The sequence below is a fragment of the Trichoplusia ni genome, chromosome 2, assembly GCF_003590095.1.
Source record: "Trichoplusia ni isolate ovarian cell line Hi5 chromosome 2, tn1, whole genome shotgun sequence".
Taxonomy (NCBI): Eukaryota; Metazoa; Arthropoda; class Insecta; order Lepidoptera; family Noctuidae; genus Trichoplusia; species Trichoplusia ni.
This window is the reverse complement of record NC_039479.1, coordinates 10,811,297-10,829,163: the sequence shown is the minus strand read 5'-3', so window position 1 is coordinate 10,829,163 and position 17,867 is coordinate 10,811,297. Positions and strand designations below refer to the sequence as shown.

Here is a 17,867-nt window from a genome sequence, read left to right as displayed (position 1 = left end):
ATGTTTGTTTGAAGTAGGTAAACTTTTTTCAGGCTTTTCACTTTCTAAACGTTAATATTAACGACTCTTGTTGTGCGGTCACTAAATATCATTCTTATGTAGAAGCGATTGAGTTGTTCAGTTGATCATTTTCATTCGTTTTTGCAGTTTATTTTTATTTAATGAAATGTAAGTTAAAAAGACGTGATATTTAAGGGCTTGTTATTTTTATCTACTTAGCTGCATTCGGCATTTCCTATCCCACTACTTTAACAAGAAATTTCAAAATAAAAGGCTCTCTTTAAACGCACATCGCCGTGACCTTACAGGATTTCAATTATAAAAAACACAAAAACAACAAGTCCCAAACAAACCTAGCAAAGAGGAATGGCCAAATTGTCGATAAGAACGAAACGGTTTATCACCAAACGAAGTTTGGAAGTTGTAATAGAATTGTTACCAACTTAGTCTGATGAAATCCGATGACCTACATCTTCGGAAGTTACTTCGGCCAGTAAGAGCAGGCAGTAGGTAGATTACAGGTAAATAGGTACAGAATTCTAGAAACTTCGGCATCGATCCTAATTCTCGGGAATTAAGGACAGGTTTAGATAGAATTCCTGAATCTTCAGATTGAAATCTCCTAACCTGTATTATTGTAGACAGATATTTGCTGAAAGTTTAAGATGGAGGAATGCAGAATCTAGAATCAGAATACTTTAGTACAGTTTAAATGAACAAAGGACTTTAGCACAAAGAGGTCCAAAGATCATCTTTAGATCTACAGATTAATACTAGCTAGATTATTATTTAAGTAAAAAACCACTTGAATGTTCTAAAATTATTTAAATTGGTTTAACGAAATTTATTGAGGCCAATAATAAACTTATCAAATAAATAACTAGAATATTTTATCATGAAGTTATAACATTAAAAAGTAGTCATTGGTCAAGATAACCTAAGCTCAACTGTTCCACATCCAAGTAACTATCTAAGAATATTTACCACTTAAAATATTGTCAAGGATACCTCCCGTGTGTCTGTATCAAAGTCTAGACAAACAGTCAGATAAGTGGCGGTAGCAGGCTGCGACAGAACTAGTTAAACTTCACTGTGCATACATTTGCAAGCACTGAAAAGGGATTTGGAACTAACACTGAATATCGGGATATGAGTGCAAACGATTATTTTGATAGCATTGAAGACTGCAGTCCAATACAGAAAAGGAGTTTCTTTGGATCTAGAATTAATTTAATAGAAATAAATTCTCAAAATAAACATGTTTTAGTGTCTAATTGAGAGTTTAGAGGTTAGTTGTTAGTTTTTAAAAATGGTACGGTATTTTTTTTTAATTCTGCAATCGAAAGAATTTTATTGGATTATTTTGTTGAAAAGATTACCGCTGACAATTAAAAACTTAAACTCACAAAACCATTTGAAAATATAAGTCTGGATTAAACTTATTGTTACAAAACTTTCCTTCTTTTATAATTTTAAGACCTGTCAGTTAATTTAAGACAATAAAACCTCAAGGCAATAACAACAAGACACGCTATCCGTCAAAACTAAAAGAAATTTATTAATATTCCGTCTCGGTGTCATGATCGTTAAAGTTTTAGATTTAAGGCAAAAAGGATCTATTTCGTAATATTTTAAGCTTGATTTAAATTGGGAGAGGTTTTTATAAGCCTGTTTCATCTGTCTACTTTTTATTTGAATACTTTCAATTTGTTATTTCTTTTTAGAATCTAGGTAGTAGAAATTGATTTGATTTTGTTATTTTATATTTTAAGGTCTTTTAAGGGTACCCCACACTCATTGGCACTAGCAGCAGAATTAGCTTACAAAGCCACTTATTCTAGTCACCTTTGCTTGACATATTAAACTAATAGTCTTTTTTTAATCCTTAGTGCTTTGCAAGTGAGATTACCGTACTTTCTGTTGTGTTTTCTCAGGTGTACTGGTGAAGCATACCTCTACTGTTTGTATCCCTCTTATTGTGGAGGGAAGAGGAAAATGTTCTGAACATAAAACTACTTCTGATTAATTTTGATGGGGGTCCCAAGACAGTAAATCGTTACCCTGGGACACTCATAGTTTAATAAGACGTGGTTTTCGTTGGTTATTGCTTATCCTGCCGTACGGGAGTTGCAATGCTGCCACTGGCTTATCCCATTAATTGTTTTTTTTTTTACCATCAATGACATATTTTCTGTTAAAGCATTCAAAATCTTTACTAATAGACTAAACCAGAACGCTAATCACCTTCAATTGACCCACACGAGTACTTGATCCCAGCGATCACAAAAACCATACGGTATCAGGGAAATCCATTAACTTGTAAAAATAACAAAGGCAACAATTAACCCTTCGTCGGTCATTCCCGAGGCGCATTTAACACGCACTGCCGTAATACGTTTAATGGCGCGTTTATTTTTGAACCGACTTAGAAAAATGAGGATGTTCTAAATTCGGGATAAATCGGTAAACATCTGATAGCCACTGTAACTGTCACTCTCGACCATTAGACTTTTGAATTGTGTTTTAATTTGTAAATAATTAAAGATCTTAAATGGAATTCTGTCCTATAGTTTAATTGAAGTTTTTCTGTGACTTTACCGAGATCAATTTTGCTACTTCATGTTTATTTTTTCCATCCGGAACATTTTTGTAATGAATTAATGTTCACATCGCTGATGAATCGATTAATCATAAATAACAATTTAAAACGTTTCAACAACAACCAAGGAGGTCTCAATCCTAATTTAACTCTATACCATAAAAGTCAATTATTTCGATTATAAATTTGATCAACAATATCGATGGGGCTCAGGTAAAGACTTTTTAAACATAACTCTTACCTTCGTTCGTCGAGTTTCGTGCAATTTCGCGATCCGTCCTTAGCGCAATTTATCAACAACCTTGGATTATACAGAGATGGAATAACATATTCATATATGTGCATATATTAAGGGTGCGGGTATTGGTTATATTCTAGTTTCGTATATGAGATGTATTTATGTATACATCCTTTATGTAAACAGGGTAGATGATTAGTTTGTGGACTTTTAAGAAATTAAAAAAATTATAAAAAAATATCTCGGAACGATTTTTTTTATTTTGTGAATTGTACTTAGGAACTAATCGACTTATTGTATTTCATTTCATTTTCAAAACTGCCTCTAAGCAGTAAAAATCCTACAAAACGTTTAAGCCCAACTTAAACTAAGAACACAATTGCCTTTTTTACATTAAGACAGATATTTCGGTTTTTCAGGTACAATTTTAGAATCATTGGCCTAGCCTACCCTAACCTTTGCCCAACTTTAGAATAAGCTACAATTTTCTTTCTTATCCAGTGCCCATAACTCCAGGACACCAGCAATAAAGCAATGTTACCAGCGGCGCATCGAATGAGATAGCCCTCCGATGTACATTGGATAACAACCCTGTTATTTTATGAGATGGACCATCAACCTATGAGGCAGTGTGTAAACACAAATATTTACGGCAGAGTAGAATGACAATTTTGTAAACATCACAGATATTTTATTAAGCGTCACTGGCCTCACTAGTTGGGTAATTTTACTTAATTAATAATGTCACGTAATTTCTGTTAATTTATCTTATTTTTTTATAAATGTTCTGCTACCCGACTTTTAAAGTTCATTTAAATGGTTTTGTAGCGATATTTCATTTAAGGAAAATAAATACTGAAATTTGACCCTTTCGAGCCTAAAATGCATCATATAGTTTTAATGATAAGTATGTCCTAGTCAAAAAATTAATGCTTTAAAACTAAACTATGTTTAATTAACTAAAGAACTCCATTAACAGATATGTCTTTTTTTAAATCGACAAAAGACAGTCCCAGCGATCAGATCAAACACAGACCTAATAAAATACATTCAATAAGAAAGTCTAAACTAACTGGCTACTAAGGAAGTGTCTTCTCACTAGTGAGTGATTGCAATTGATTTATGCAGATCAGTGGAGTGTGATCCGTGTGATGTTGTCAAACTGTGGCCGGACAGGCGACGCGGTGTTGCGAGCTCAGATTAGCGCACGCCACATGTCAAGTCGATGTGTCGTCGTATTGGCTAAGTGAGGGATGCAAGAGGTGTATCTACGTCTGGGATAGAGAGTTAGTGTAAGTGAGTAAATAGTGCTAAGATTTCGATGTCTCGAGCAATGTTATACAGAAGTGGAAATATAGGTTTGGATGCATCAGGACGAAAGAGAATGCAATTTAGACAGGTTTTATGGGGAATGTAAGAAGTCAAAATACCTGTGTAATTTAATCATGAGCTGATAAAGCATGAACTTATATTTGGTTGGGTCTGAAACTAGTCGGGCTATCCCGATAAATACGTTGAGAAGACCGTTACTAACTAAAAACTTATGAATACGCTTAATGAAAGTTGTCGCAATAACCTACATATGTAACGATTTTAAACAGACCATACCCAGAAACTAAAACATAAAAATCTAAACAGGATTAGTTTTCTCAAAACCTTTAGAAAAGTATACTTACCTAACAATATTCAGTTTCTTCGCATCCAACCAAAATTATCACCAAACTTCTACAACACGACAAATGTGTAGCAATACGTGGAGTGTTGTCGTACGACACGTATACAAATGTCGGCGTGTCGTCCGCGTCGTCCGACACAAACAGCCGAGCGACTTGATAAGGCACGACTTTGTAGCTTGAGGTATTCGCGTAGCCTTTGATATGTATGGCTTAGTTAACTTGTTCGCTCGGTAAAGGAATTAATTTGAAACTTTCAAGTTAATCTTGATACTTGGAACTACTTTACCTTAAAAACGAAACAGGTATAATACATGGCTATGGCGCTATATATAGATACTCTCATATGGTTAGTCTTTAAGTCAGAATTATTTTATTCGAAAAATTGTTTAGTCCGCCCTTATCACATCATTAAAAAAATTAGGAAGATTAAAAGTAAAAAAAGATGATGAAATGTGTGGTAGTGGGGGTTAATAACAGCACCTGCAAGTAAAAAGCGTACTGGTAATTGCTGAGCACATACAAGATTCAATTTCACCGTATCACCTTATTTTCTTGCTTATGAGATAATATGGAACGTACCTATTCAATATTTTTTTTTAAATCTGTCTGACCGAGGATTTTTTTTTTGTATCCAATTTTATACCTTATGAGAGCGAATAACTATCTTTAAATTTAACTTAATAAAATATTTTTATTAAGTTAAATAATAAAGTCATCGTAGCTTTTTTTTCTATTCGAGCTTTAACGTTGTACAGCCAAGCAATAAAAATACCCCAGATAATCAGTCTATTATATCTCCTACAGACTCAGAATCTTCACTATATTTACTACCGTATGATTGATGAACCTTCAACCAAATCTATTCTAGTCACGATACTGCATTTAAACAATCAAAATATAAGAAAAAAATATACATTTTTGTTCCCTCACCGGTAAATAAGTACCCCTAATGATTGTATAATGAGTATTTTTGGGTTTCAAAGAAAAACCCGGTGTCGAAATCATAGGGCGGTGTCGACACCCTATTTTTACTTTTTTAGGGATCGAAAGAACTTTTGTTTTCGACGTTTTATATTAGGTCCTTTATTCATGAAACTGCTGTTAAATAACACCGTGTTTATTGAAAAAGCCGGAGATAATGTGCTGTTTAATTATGTAGGTACTTGGTCAGTGAAATATTTAAGAGGTTTTGAGGCTTTCAGACTTGAATTATTTTTAATATTTTTTTTTTTGTTTTCAGATTTGAAAATACCTAACCCCACTGCAAAATTGAAAAAATAATAATATTAACGTGACTACATCAACACATTGTATCTTTCCTGGGGAAGATGGTTTGAAATTTAACTCATGCATTCATATTTTTACCTAAACCCTTGCCTTAATGATTGAACACCGAGCACTTCAAAAATCATCATCATTGCTTCAGCAAACCTATCCACGAAAGTAACCAATAGAAGAGATCACCTATGGGTCTACCACCACGTCTTAGTGCAGTATTACTGAGGAGGTCGAAGAGGGATGTCGCTCTATACCGTGTATTGTGCTGTCACGCTTCCAAAACCATTTGAATATAACTTGAAGACGTGATAGTGGACCCATAGTGGGACTATAAAGTCTGAACTTCGACTTTTTTATATAGTATAGCCGGTTTTAAATCCCACGGCTGGACAAAGTTGTCCGCTTTCTCTTCTAGAACTCAATATATGTTGCTACTTCTAGCCACGCTCGTCCCACGTATTTGACTAGATTTAGTCATGATGTATTCAAACTTCGACTTAAAAATAAAACAGAACACTCCAACATGAATAATTTGGCTGTATTCAAACAGATTACTCCCGGTTAATAGAGGATAATAAGTTAATTCGACGCGCCTTCGAAGACTGCCAACCCATCCCATTTGAGAGCTCAGCGAAATATTCCTTTATTTTGGAAATACCCACTTTTTACACGTTAAGGTCCGATTCGTAGAAAACCTTTATAATTTGGATGGGTTGCTCTTTTTTTAATATAATAGTTTTGAAACTTGATGAAAGAATGTGAAATTGTTGTGCAATAATATCATCTCAGATTTATCTTTTGTGTGCGATGTCCTCATCAGACTGTCTAGAATAATTAACTTAATAATAAAGGACAAATATTAGAAAAAACTACAAAATAAGAACCATCAAAGGTGGTAAAATATGGATTTGAGGGATAGTGACGTCACTTCTCAGTAAAAAGTTATAGGTAGGTGACGTCAAGCGAGATTTCAATTTTTTTATGCGATAAAAAATGTACCCGATATTTTTGGAAATCTCTTATGATTCCATTTTCTTTTTCAATTGCTAATTAAAGTATTGCTGTGAATCTGAGGACAGTTATCGTATCGTTTAAGTAGAAAGCGCATATAGATTTCAAAAAGTCACAGTAGGATCAAAATCCCAACCTTTGTTGGGATCGAACCTGGTACACTTTAAAATTGGTGTGGGTTCGGGTTGAAAAATATTTCTTTATCCAGAAATATTTAAATGAAATAAACCTTTCTCCGTCTATAACAAGGGTTTCTTTAGTTAATATCAGCGGCAGATATTTTCCAAAGCTATATCAAAATGAGGTCACAAACCTAGACCTAGTCCTAACAAGCTTGACCTTTCTATATTTGCCTACGAAGTCTAAAAACATCCGACATTGCGTAGAAAAATAGTAGCATAAAAATATACGTAACTTTAGCGCAAGATGGGATCCAAAACACTGCAGTACGCATGCGCCAAGCCTCCCCTAGCCTGTCTGTTCGTTAACCTCTACGTAGGGTTGCCACTTGCCAGGTAATTGCTGAAATTAAATATTAGCTGTGGATTCGGTAGTTGTGTGTTTAGGTTTGAAGTGTAACGTTACATCATGAATGTGCCGATTTGGTTTTGTAATACTATAGTTGAGTCTAATTTTGATTTATTCGTTCAACTTATGTCTGCCAATTGACAAGCAGGTGTAAATATTTGGGTATGGACATTGGTATGAACAGTAAAGAAATGGTTTCTATAACGTGAGACACTCATTATCTTAGAACATAAAATTATTTTCGTGATATCAGACAAACAATGAGGATCTCATTCACCTCCAAACATGGCAGTTATCTCTCTTTCAAGTACCTAGTATAGTAGCTATTCATTAAAAACCGAAAGAAAAAAAGTATTCCAAATGAAAAAAAAACCTATCTCTAATTAGACAACCCTAGAGGGGGATGTGGGCATGCAGTAGCGAGGAAGCGGATTCGTCTCGAGCGCTGCAAGGTCGGGGAAAAGTAGGCGCGCGGCCAACAAGCAGAGGGGCGCCGGCAGCGGAGGGTTGACGCGTGATTTTCCTTACAATTTATGCAACCGAATTGGGTGGAGGAATTATGAGTGCTTTGTCCTAGCTGTTTAGGGTTGTATCGTGAATGTAAAGTGTTCTTAGGTAATAGACGCGTGATGAAGGTGAAATAATTGTAAGTTGAAATTAGGGTTTCATCATCATTAGCTGTTATATTTATTGCAGTCTATAAAACTGTCTGTAAAAAGAGGACTGAAAATTCTAAGTAAGAAAAGGCTAAAAATAAAACCTTATTATTCTAGTAACGTAGTTTTACCTTTTACTAAAGAAAACTGAAAATTGTTTCTTATTAAATTGAAAACGTTTACAACAAAATAGGTCTCATTTTATTTGCCTCTCAAAATAATATCTCGTGACAGTTTTAAATCGTTGTTCCTTAGCTTTTAATGAATTGCGTACTTAGCGTAATTACTATTTAATTAATAACTTAAGTACGTTGTGACAAGTCTAAAGATCGCTATCTTTAAAACATTTTTAAAGTGGATTTAACTCTAATTTATACTGACATTTAAATTTAAGTTGAAATTTAAATTGTAGTTTATTAAATCACGTGATATTTTTGCTTAGTTTACAAAAAATGCCTTTTTTGTGTACTTTAGAAATTAAAAACTGTTAAAGATATTCGAACTTTAAATTGAAACTACAAAAGCAATTACAGTTTCTTTCACATTTGATTTTAATTAAAAAAACTCACCAAGAAGACTTTATACAATACAAAAATAAAACCAGTTTAATAGTTTTTACTACCAACTTATAGTAAAAAGTGTTAAGCTATGAAATTCAAGCCTCTTTTTAGACACGTGCCGCCAACGTGTCGGGTTAGAGATCAGAAATGTGCACGAGTACTGACAGGTTGATAACCCATCGAGTACAGCCACTGTTCAACTCAATGGTCAAACGGACCGAACTCGTGAATGACGTTGGAATTCTGAAATACGAAATTAGGGACGAATTTAGCATTGTTTTTGATCATTTTATGTGGGGTTGCGAATTCTGAGCTCAATTTGGAATTACACAATTTTAATGTTCAGCAATATTCACTGTATATTACATGTAAAACCTACCTACGCCTATGCCTATGTAAGTTTTAAAAGATAGCCCATTTCGTTCATAGGGTTTTTGTCTCTTAATGAGATAATATACAAATGTATCAAATGATAAGTGTCGTATATAAGTCACCAATAAGATAAAAAGATACAACCAATAAATAAACACTTCAAAACGTCCTGAATAGCTAATTAATCTTACCGTACTTCAAAACAGAGGCAAAATATAAAACAAAGACCATCTCCTATCAAAATAACCGTAAAATTTCTCCACCCTTTCACAGAAAGTCATTTGCAATAAAATCTCTTTCCCTTTAAGCTTAAAACCAATAACGAAAGTCCGGGGCATTTGTTTGTTCTACGGAAACAAGGTACTGCTGACACCAAAGAGGTTGGACATCGGACCGGACTTAGATCAACTCGGGACGGACACCTAATTAAGGATACGACACCTCACTGTAGGATGTAGGGTCCAGGGTATGAGGGATCACAGGGAAAACCCCGGTTGCTGCAAATTGGCGAAGTATTACGGGTGAAGTGCGTTACTCGTTAGTCGTTATCTACCGGTTAGAGGGATCTTTGCGTTTGGATAATGTTTGTTGCTTTTGGTTTAGCGAATGATTTTCAAGAAGAGTCTGTCAAATGGTGTAGAGACTGGTCTTACTTGAAAAAATAAAGCATTTAAAAGATGTACATGTATTGTTCACGTTCACGGCTAGTGTGATCAGACAAGGTGTGCTCTCGATTAAACCAAAAACAATACCCTTCTTAAAGAAGTCGGGTAAAAATTAATAAATGATTATCCAAGATGTCAGCTTTCTCCATAACAAATTTCATAGAAATCGGTCCACCTACTTGGGTGTGAAGAGATCACAAACATACACATACAAACTCTTACAAAATTTGACGTTTCAAATTTTACTCGTACAACATCATTTTAATAACTTAAAACTCTACTAGTACGTTGTCGGTGCCAACAAAGCTTCTAGAAGAACAAATACCTCGTAAAGAGATCTAAGTCCTAACAATAATGAACAACTTTAAGAAGTTTATTCGATAACATTATATTGAATTCATATGCATGATGTTTGTCACGAATCCCTCGTGACATCTGTAGCACTCGCCGCGCATTTACAATGACCCTAAGAAAACGATGCGGTCTCAATGAAGGGTCGGTGACCTCGTCCACCTATCCTCAGGACACGATTGGCACAGTGCAGCTTTCTCTGGATTTAGGAATTTGTTATTTGATTTTTAAAAAATGTATTTGTTGTCAAATTTTGTAGATTTCAATATATTGGCAGATAAATAATTTGGTTTAATTAGTTTTTATTAATTATGGAGGTTACATTAATAATTTGGTCTTATTTTAATTCAACGTAAAGATTCGTGGATGACTAAAGAATGAACAATTTTTAATGATCATTAAAATGTTCTTGATAAATCAGAATTATTTATAGAGCACATCATGACTTAGATATACTGTCTCAAAACTAAGCATATCTGCAACTTCTTATTTGTTTTTTTTTATTCAACTGACCTTACACAACCTACAATGCAATCTCAAGATACGCGGCGATCATAATGAAAAAAAACAGAAAAAATATTGAAGTACCCACATCTATAAGCTTATTAAGTCAAAAAATACATTTACCTTATAAAATAAACTTGATAACCAACAACTAATCCAGTCCCATGCTATTTTTCCTAACTGCTTACCCCACAAGGCATGAACACCACATGCAAGTCTGCGAGCCGAGCACCTAACAACTGCGCCAACTGGGTCACCGGTCGTGAGTTCGAAAACCTTCCACACTGTTAAGGTTAACGCCGGCTGTCGTGGAACTCACATATTTTAGTAGAGACAGAATTAAAATACTACACTCGTACTATATCTTTAACGATGAACTTAGAAGTCAAAATGAGAAACACAGTGAATAGCAAACCTATGGAAAATTATAAAAAACAAAACTAAAAATACTCAAATAATCATTTCGGTCTGAACAGTTCCCATCAGTTAAATTTAACTAAGTTCTTATTGCATAGCATTACTTATCTACCTAAGTTTACATAAATCTATCTAAGTATGCACAGAATAACGTCTAAATACAATAGGGCAAAATAACCCCTTAAGACTGACCTACATCGGCAAAAGCATCAAAAGCGTTAAAAAAGAAACTCAATCATTCGTAAAGTCGTCATATTCAAACCTGAAATTCGCCTAGAACTGAGAAATTAATACCCACATTGGTATTTAAAAGCCAAAACCAAACGAGGTAATAAAAAAACTGTGAGATGGAAAACATAAATTCTCAGACCTGTCTTTAAACCATAACTGAAAGAGACTTATTAAACGGAAGTAACTTCCTATCAAGAACTACGTAAGTACGTAGTTCGTAGTTCCATAACTAATCAGTAGCAAGCACAAATATACTTCAAAATTCCGTAACCATTTTAACACATACCTACCTACTAACTAATACTATTTTGCGTTCCATAGTAAAGATAATCGCAGCATCCCGAAAGTATCGATTTATTGATACCGTAACGTACGCCTCTACCAAAAATATTACAGAAATTCGATTCAATACGACTAGGTAACCCCCTAATGATGTTCATCTCTGTCTATTCATAATCGGATCTTTTTATTAAACGTAATTAAATTCCCAAAACGACATCGCGCATCCATGTTCCAGATAAAATCTACATTCAAATTTTCATTTTCCACCCTTCCTTTTGCAATTAATAACGGAATGTTCTTAATTTAGATCATAAAAGAACAACATTCTATAAATATATATCTGATTTTAAAGAATTTTGGCAACCTTTTGAGGGTTGTGACTGCGATATCGACTCAAGCACGCGCCGGCAAGCTTCCGCACGCCAAACCATATTGGCACAAGCGCCGCATTTTCAGCGAAAACGCACGCAATAATCATACGCAGTAATTAAACGAGCGCCGAGACATCAAACCTTATGGGATCATCTGTTTATACCCACTTTACCTTCGAAACGAAATACTGTGTGTAACTAAAACAGCTAACAATCCAACATGTCAATATCACACACCAACTAACATGGTCACAACACTAGTACACCCCGAGGTCCACAATAGGGGTTTATTTTTATTTTCGTTTCGTAAATCGAGGTGATAGCGAAGCGAACGCTCTCGGCTCTGTCTCGCGACTGGCCGGTATCGAGCGAGCGACCGACGACTCCCCGCGCCGCTCTAAACCAATTTATAATACATACAGAGGCGCAGCATCCCCCGTACCCTGCTCAGTCAATATCCGACTTTACCCCCTATGCGAAGTAAGTCGTTTTCCCATCGCACCGTGGATGCCGCAGAGGCAAAAACGTCGCCAGTCCTCGCAGAAAAGCCAAGGGTGCGAATTGTGTACGTTTCCTTCGTTTATAATTGAAATCAACGTACAAGGAAGGTCTTCTGACTTGAATATTTATAACAGCAGAATTAATTGTCATTGAAGATTTGATCGATTTTATCATTTCGGTAGATAAAGTCGGCGCAGGCAAATCCGGAACATTGAAGTTGAAGGGGCAACTATTCTGAGCCACCCAAGGTAACCCCAACCTTGGAAACATAGATGCTTATGATTTACGGCTTTTCTGCTGGATTTTCGTCTTGCCTGTATAGCAAACTATCGAAGCAATGAAGATATTTAATTAAGGTTTCCGCCGGAAGTTTTTCTTCATTCAGATGTCCAAGTGCAAAATGTCACATTGTTACTCTTGTCGGTGTAAACTTTATGTTAATGTTATCATTTTGCAGTTTGTACACCGGCATCCTATTATTATTCAACAATACTCATGAAACGCTAATAAAGTCATCTTTAGTGTAATGTTATTAAATATTATTTAAGCTTTCTTCTCCGTCCAGCAAAAGGGTCTTACATTGGCTTAATAAATCTAGTCATGTGCTTTGGCTGTAATTTTTTTTTCTTGTCTGACAAAATTGTTTTTAGAAGGCTGTAACTCTTGGGGACACAACCTCCATCCCTGGAACACTTGCCTCTTTTTCCTCTCGGACTCCCGGTGTGCTAAGAAAGGGATTAGCAGTCCCGCACTGGTGGCAACCTGCCAACACTCAAGTCCTCACCAAGAAGTCTGTCCTGTGTTACTTCAAAGGCGTTAAGCTAATAATTATTGAATCATTTCTCAATCTTCCCGACTTAACACATTGGGAATTCAAATTTCAAAAGCTTTACGAAACTCGGATACTGTTCTGTAAATAATTGACGAGAACTTCAAATTTAACTGGTTCTTATATAAACAAAGGTATTTTTTATACATAGTCAAATTTCACGCATGTTAATGTGGGAAACGTGTAAATTCAGTTTCTGATTCTTCTCATTTGTGTAACGTAACAAAAAAATAGTTCATAATTGTCGATTTTTTACGTCTAGATATTGAAAAGATGAATTAAATAAAATTATTCACTTACCCTATGAGTTTTAAGTAGAAAATACTCTCAATCATGATGCAATATTATATAATGTAATGTACTTATACCTACATTCCCCAGTCGATCTGCAAGCATGGTTAAAGACAAATAAAACGATCCCACGAAATAAGGAAACGATTACAATTACAATAGCACATAATACTTCGCTTACCCACACAATCTTATTAGCAAAGTTATTTGGGTAACAGAAACACCTTAAGCTGAACTTAACGAGAGAACTTTACAGAAAATGAATGATGAAGTGACAATTAGGTTATTTACTGCGCAAATGGGGTAAATAAGGAAGATAAAATATATGTAAATGTTGCTAAGTTTGTATAAGATCTATTTCTCCGCAATTGAGCTGTTTACTATGTTATGTTATTTCAACTCTTATCTATACTCGTATCTATAACTTAATTTTCTATTTAACCTATAGAAGTACTAGCCGTCTCATCAATCGTTTTTTTTTGCTATAAAAAGGAGTCTAGAACTCATAAAAAAATGTATTCCTAGAGCTACACAATAAGCACACAAAATGTAATGAGAAATCCGTCGAGCCGTTTAGGAGGAGTTCAATTACGTTCACCCGTGACACGAGAATTTTTATATTAGATACTGTGTTTTGATGAACTCCAGGTCACAATTCAAATAGTTTCAGGTTTTGTGCTTAACTATAAGCGACTACTTGACCAGTTGGTGACAATTTCCTATGCTGAAATATTTATTATTAGGTTCGTACTTTCATGGAAAGTTGTTCATATGCCCAGAAGTATCTAAATACGACCGGACTATGTTTAATGTCATAACTAGTATTTAATCGGAGCCCGGTTTTAAAAGTGAATTCTTAAACCACAGCGCCGAGCGAATAGCCCGCAGATTCATCTTCCGAATCCCTATCAAAATCGATGCATTGGTTCAAAGTTCATGCGATATTGAAAGTCGCGGGGGCCAATCCATATCTCAAGCTTATTGAAGCAGACATAACTGCAATACATTTGTTTTATCTCAGATAGAAAGTAAGGGTGAAAGCAAGGTAAAGGTTGTGTAAAATATCGGTTCAAAGTTTTTTGAAGGCCTTTTTTGCAGTATTTTGAAAAGGCGCCTTCCAATTTAGTTTTGATAAAATATGAACGTAATCAAAGCTCTTCAACAATGTTTGGAGAAACGTAAGTTGTCAAGAATCCCAGTTCTTACTACCCTTACATAAGTACGACATAAGAATAGTTGAGATGTGTCGGAGATTCAGTGATTGCAACGAGCGTCAATGTAGTTATCAATGCTAAAACCTTTCGTTTTTGGGTAGTGGCCAGTGAGGCGTCTGCACGGCTGTCTGAGTGGTAAAGGTCACCACGTCAAACCCACGGTGCGCAACGTGTTGCAGGTTCCATCTCACAGGACAGGTTTTTATGTAAACCTCGATTGCTCTGTCTTTTTTCTTGTGATTTGAATGTTTGTGAAAAGGCCGCGACACAATTATTAAATATCATAGTCAATTGTATAAATGGAAAAATGAATTAAGGCAAATATGCTTTTATAAAAAAAAATGCCTAATATTTCCTTTAACTAGATGCCCTACCTACCACTCAGTAAAATACTAGCGCAATGTTACAAATAAGCCGTAAGTACACAAGCCTGCCCGTTAAGACTTCGTCTTTTTTCTTAATTAAAAATACAATTCGATTTGTCCACCACTCCGTTTTTATTGAACAAAAACGCTACAGCATTATAAATCTTTGTTTTATTTTGTCAAAGATCAAGTCTGCATGAAACAGATGACATGAATTCAAATGAAAAATAACAAGATGTTAATATTTTCATTTTCTGCATTTAGGATTTCAGTAATTTTTGTCATCATTATAAGAAGTCAAATCCAAAATTATATTCTTTTTAAACTCAAAATATTGATTTCTTAGGTTTACGCGAATGTTAGACATTGAAATGAAACTACTTTTACGGATTTTTTCGCGGTTTAATTTTAGATTTTAGTTCCCGACGTTTCGAAACTTTTGCAAAAATAATAAAATAAATACTAAAATCTAAAATTAAACCGCGACAAAATCCGTAAAAGTAGTTTCATTTTAAAATATTGATTTTTAATGGTCATCAGACATCACCAAGGTATTTGATATGTAATACACGCTGGTAGTGTGTTACCCCATGTACCAACAAATAATAAGACCAAAGTTTCGCCTTATAACGAATATCCAATAAAAAGTAAAACATTACAACATTTATCACCTTGAAAAGTAAACAAGTGCAAGATAACAATTTCGGCAAAGTATTTGTAGATATGTTTTTTATAACCTACCATGTACTAAAACAACTTGCATCCAGGCACTTAATCTCACACTCATTACATTGGATACCCCTCTGCAACGTATCTGTTCTGAGCCCGTATCAGAGTGGCATCATCAGTTCGCGCGGCGCGTTCCAAGGTGCAAACACATGAATAATTGAGACGGCCGGCCCTTGTACCGCCGATTGTAACTGCCTCACTATATTGTTACCTAGCTAGGACCTGCGCTAGTGCATACCACTTACACTTTTTATTTATTGGTAAGAAGGAAAGTTGAATTAATTCTAAGAGCTTTTTTGGTTTTGGAAAGTGAGGTGCGATAGAAATTTAAATTTATATCTCGGAATAAAGTTTCTAGTTGTTATAAGTACAGGAATTAGATTAAAAGGCTGACATAGGTTCAGAAAACAATAATTTCGTAATGAAAGTTAAAACAGACTAAAAAGAAAACGATTTTCAAAATAAAGGAAAACATTCCATGATTTTGACTAACACAGGTTAACGGTTGTTAACCAAAAGCCTTAATAAGCGAGATGAGATATAGACACGATGAGAAAGAAAAAAAACAACCCACAATGAACCAAATAGGGATAAGAATCTTGCTAAAAAAAAAAACAACAATAAATGCACCCTATCCTTATAACTTTAAAACTTAAAATAAATCGATCGCTCAATTACTCAACTGTGACTATCAAAACAGTCCCCTTTGGTACCATCTTAGGAAAGCTTAATTATCTATTAACGCTTAGTTAGAGTCCTGGGGCATCACAGCTCCCTAAAAATTAGAATGTTGATAAGGTGGATACACAAGGGGTGACGCCCGGGGGAAGATTGGGGCGAGCCATATAATATGTCGCGACTGAAGACAGTTTTTTGCTCTTGTGTTTAAAGGTGCCGACTGTTTTCGCTTGGCATACCTTGGACCCGTGTGGTACAACGGGCAGATAATGACGATGATCATGTATGTATGTATAATGTGCCATGTTATCTGAAAGAATGTGACATTATCTACCTGCCATCAGGTTCAAATGAACCTGGTTTAAGGCAGACTATGTGACATCAAAATTTTCAACGTCCAAAAGTTAAGAATAGAATTCTCAATAGTCAGTACGTTGAATTTAAATTGAAAAGAGATTTGTTTAGTTCTATCAAAAAAACTCCAATCGTCAAAACTGATCGGATGCGATCAAAAAAGTCATTTCAATTCCTCGTAACGTAGTTTATGGACTTACCTTCGGTGTGCGTGGGGGTGATCAGGGATGCGTGGGGGAGTCAATAATGAAGCCAGGGGTCTTCGGCGAAGTGGAAACACACGAGACGATACGAACATATCTTGAATCACACAGCGTCACAATAGATAAGATGGAAAATAATGAACAATATTTATACTAAGTAAGTTATATTAAAATGATCAGACATGTTGAAAGAAAACAATATTTCTTCACGTACTGATAAATTGTCTGACGAAGATGTGAAGAAAAAATGCAAAAATTTGATTTTCAAAAACAAATGCCTCAGAAACACGGTATATCTTCAGTTTGAACCTTATTAATAGACGGGTTACAACGAAACTAGTTTTATATATTGTAGAAGCTAAATACTATAAATTAGTATGATACCTAGCTAAATTTAAGGACGTTAAATTGAAAGTAAATTATCAGTCCAAAGCTAGGTATAGGTTTTCAAAGTAGAGCTGATGCTGTAAAGGGAGAAGGAGACTTCACAATACACTATATGTATCAGGATCCTGCGTCCTGCCATACATCATCATCTACCATAGTCCTTTAGTACCTAGGCTTAAGTACCTAGCTTTAAGTACCTAGGCTCTACATAATGTTTCATTCATGTATACTAAGTATTTTTTATGTGAAGGGGTTTTACCCTCACAGAATATCTTCAGACAATCTACTAAAACTATCATCAGTATACACCAGATCGTTTTCTCATAAAGCAAAACACCAGACAGAAATTTGCTAATTGATACCCAAACTAAACTACGGTGTTATAAAGTTGAAAATCGTTTGTTCGAGCAACGCCATGCTGTTACAATGTGGCTGTGTAATTAGCGGCGTGAGCATTGGGTTTATTGCTTATTAAAACAAATGGTTATCACCTACGAGTGCCTAGGTTCAGTCCCGGCCATGTTACTAATAAATGAATGGAGAATAAATCTGGATGTCTAAGAGCATCTAACGAATA

General features: G+C 35.0%; 1 long non-coding RNA gene across 1 annotated transcript in view; it reads right to left on the bottom strand.

The window, feature by feature from the left end:
- The window catches only part of LOC113507053, a 53,503-nt gene extending 41,333 nt beyond the window's left edge, over positions 1–12,170 (bottom strand). Inside the window, exon 1 of the long non-coding RNA XR_003401790.1 lies at positions 11,913–12,170. This is a non-coding gene — a long non-coding RNA (uncharacterized LOC113507053). The remainder of the gene's footprint in view (positions 1–11,912) is intronic.
- Between the last annotated feature and the right edge of the window lie 5,697 nt (positions 12,171–17,867).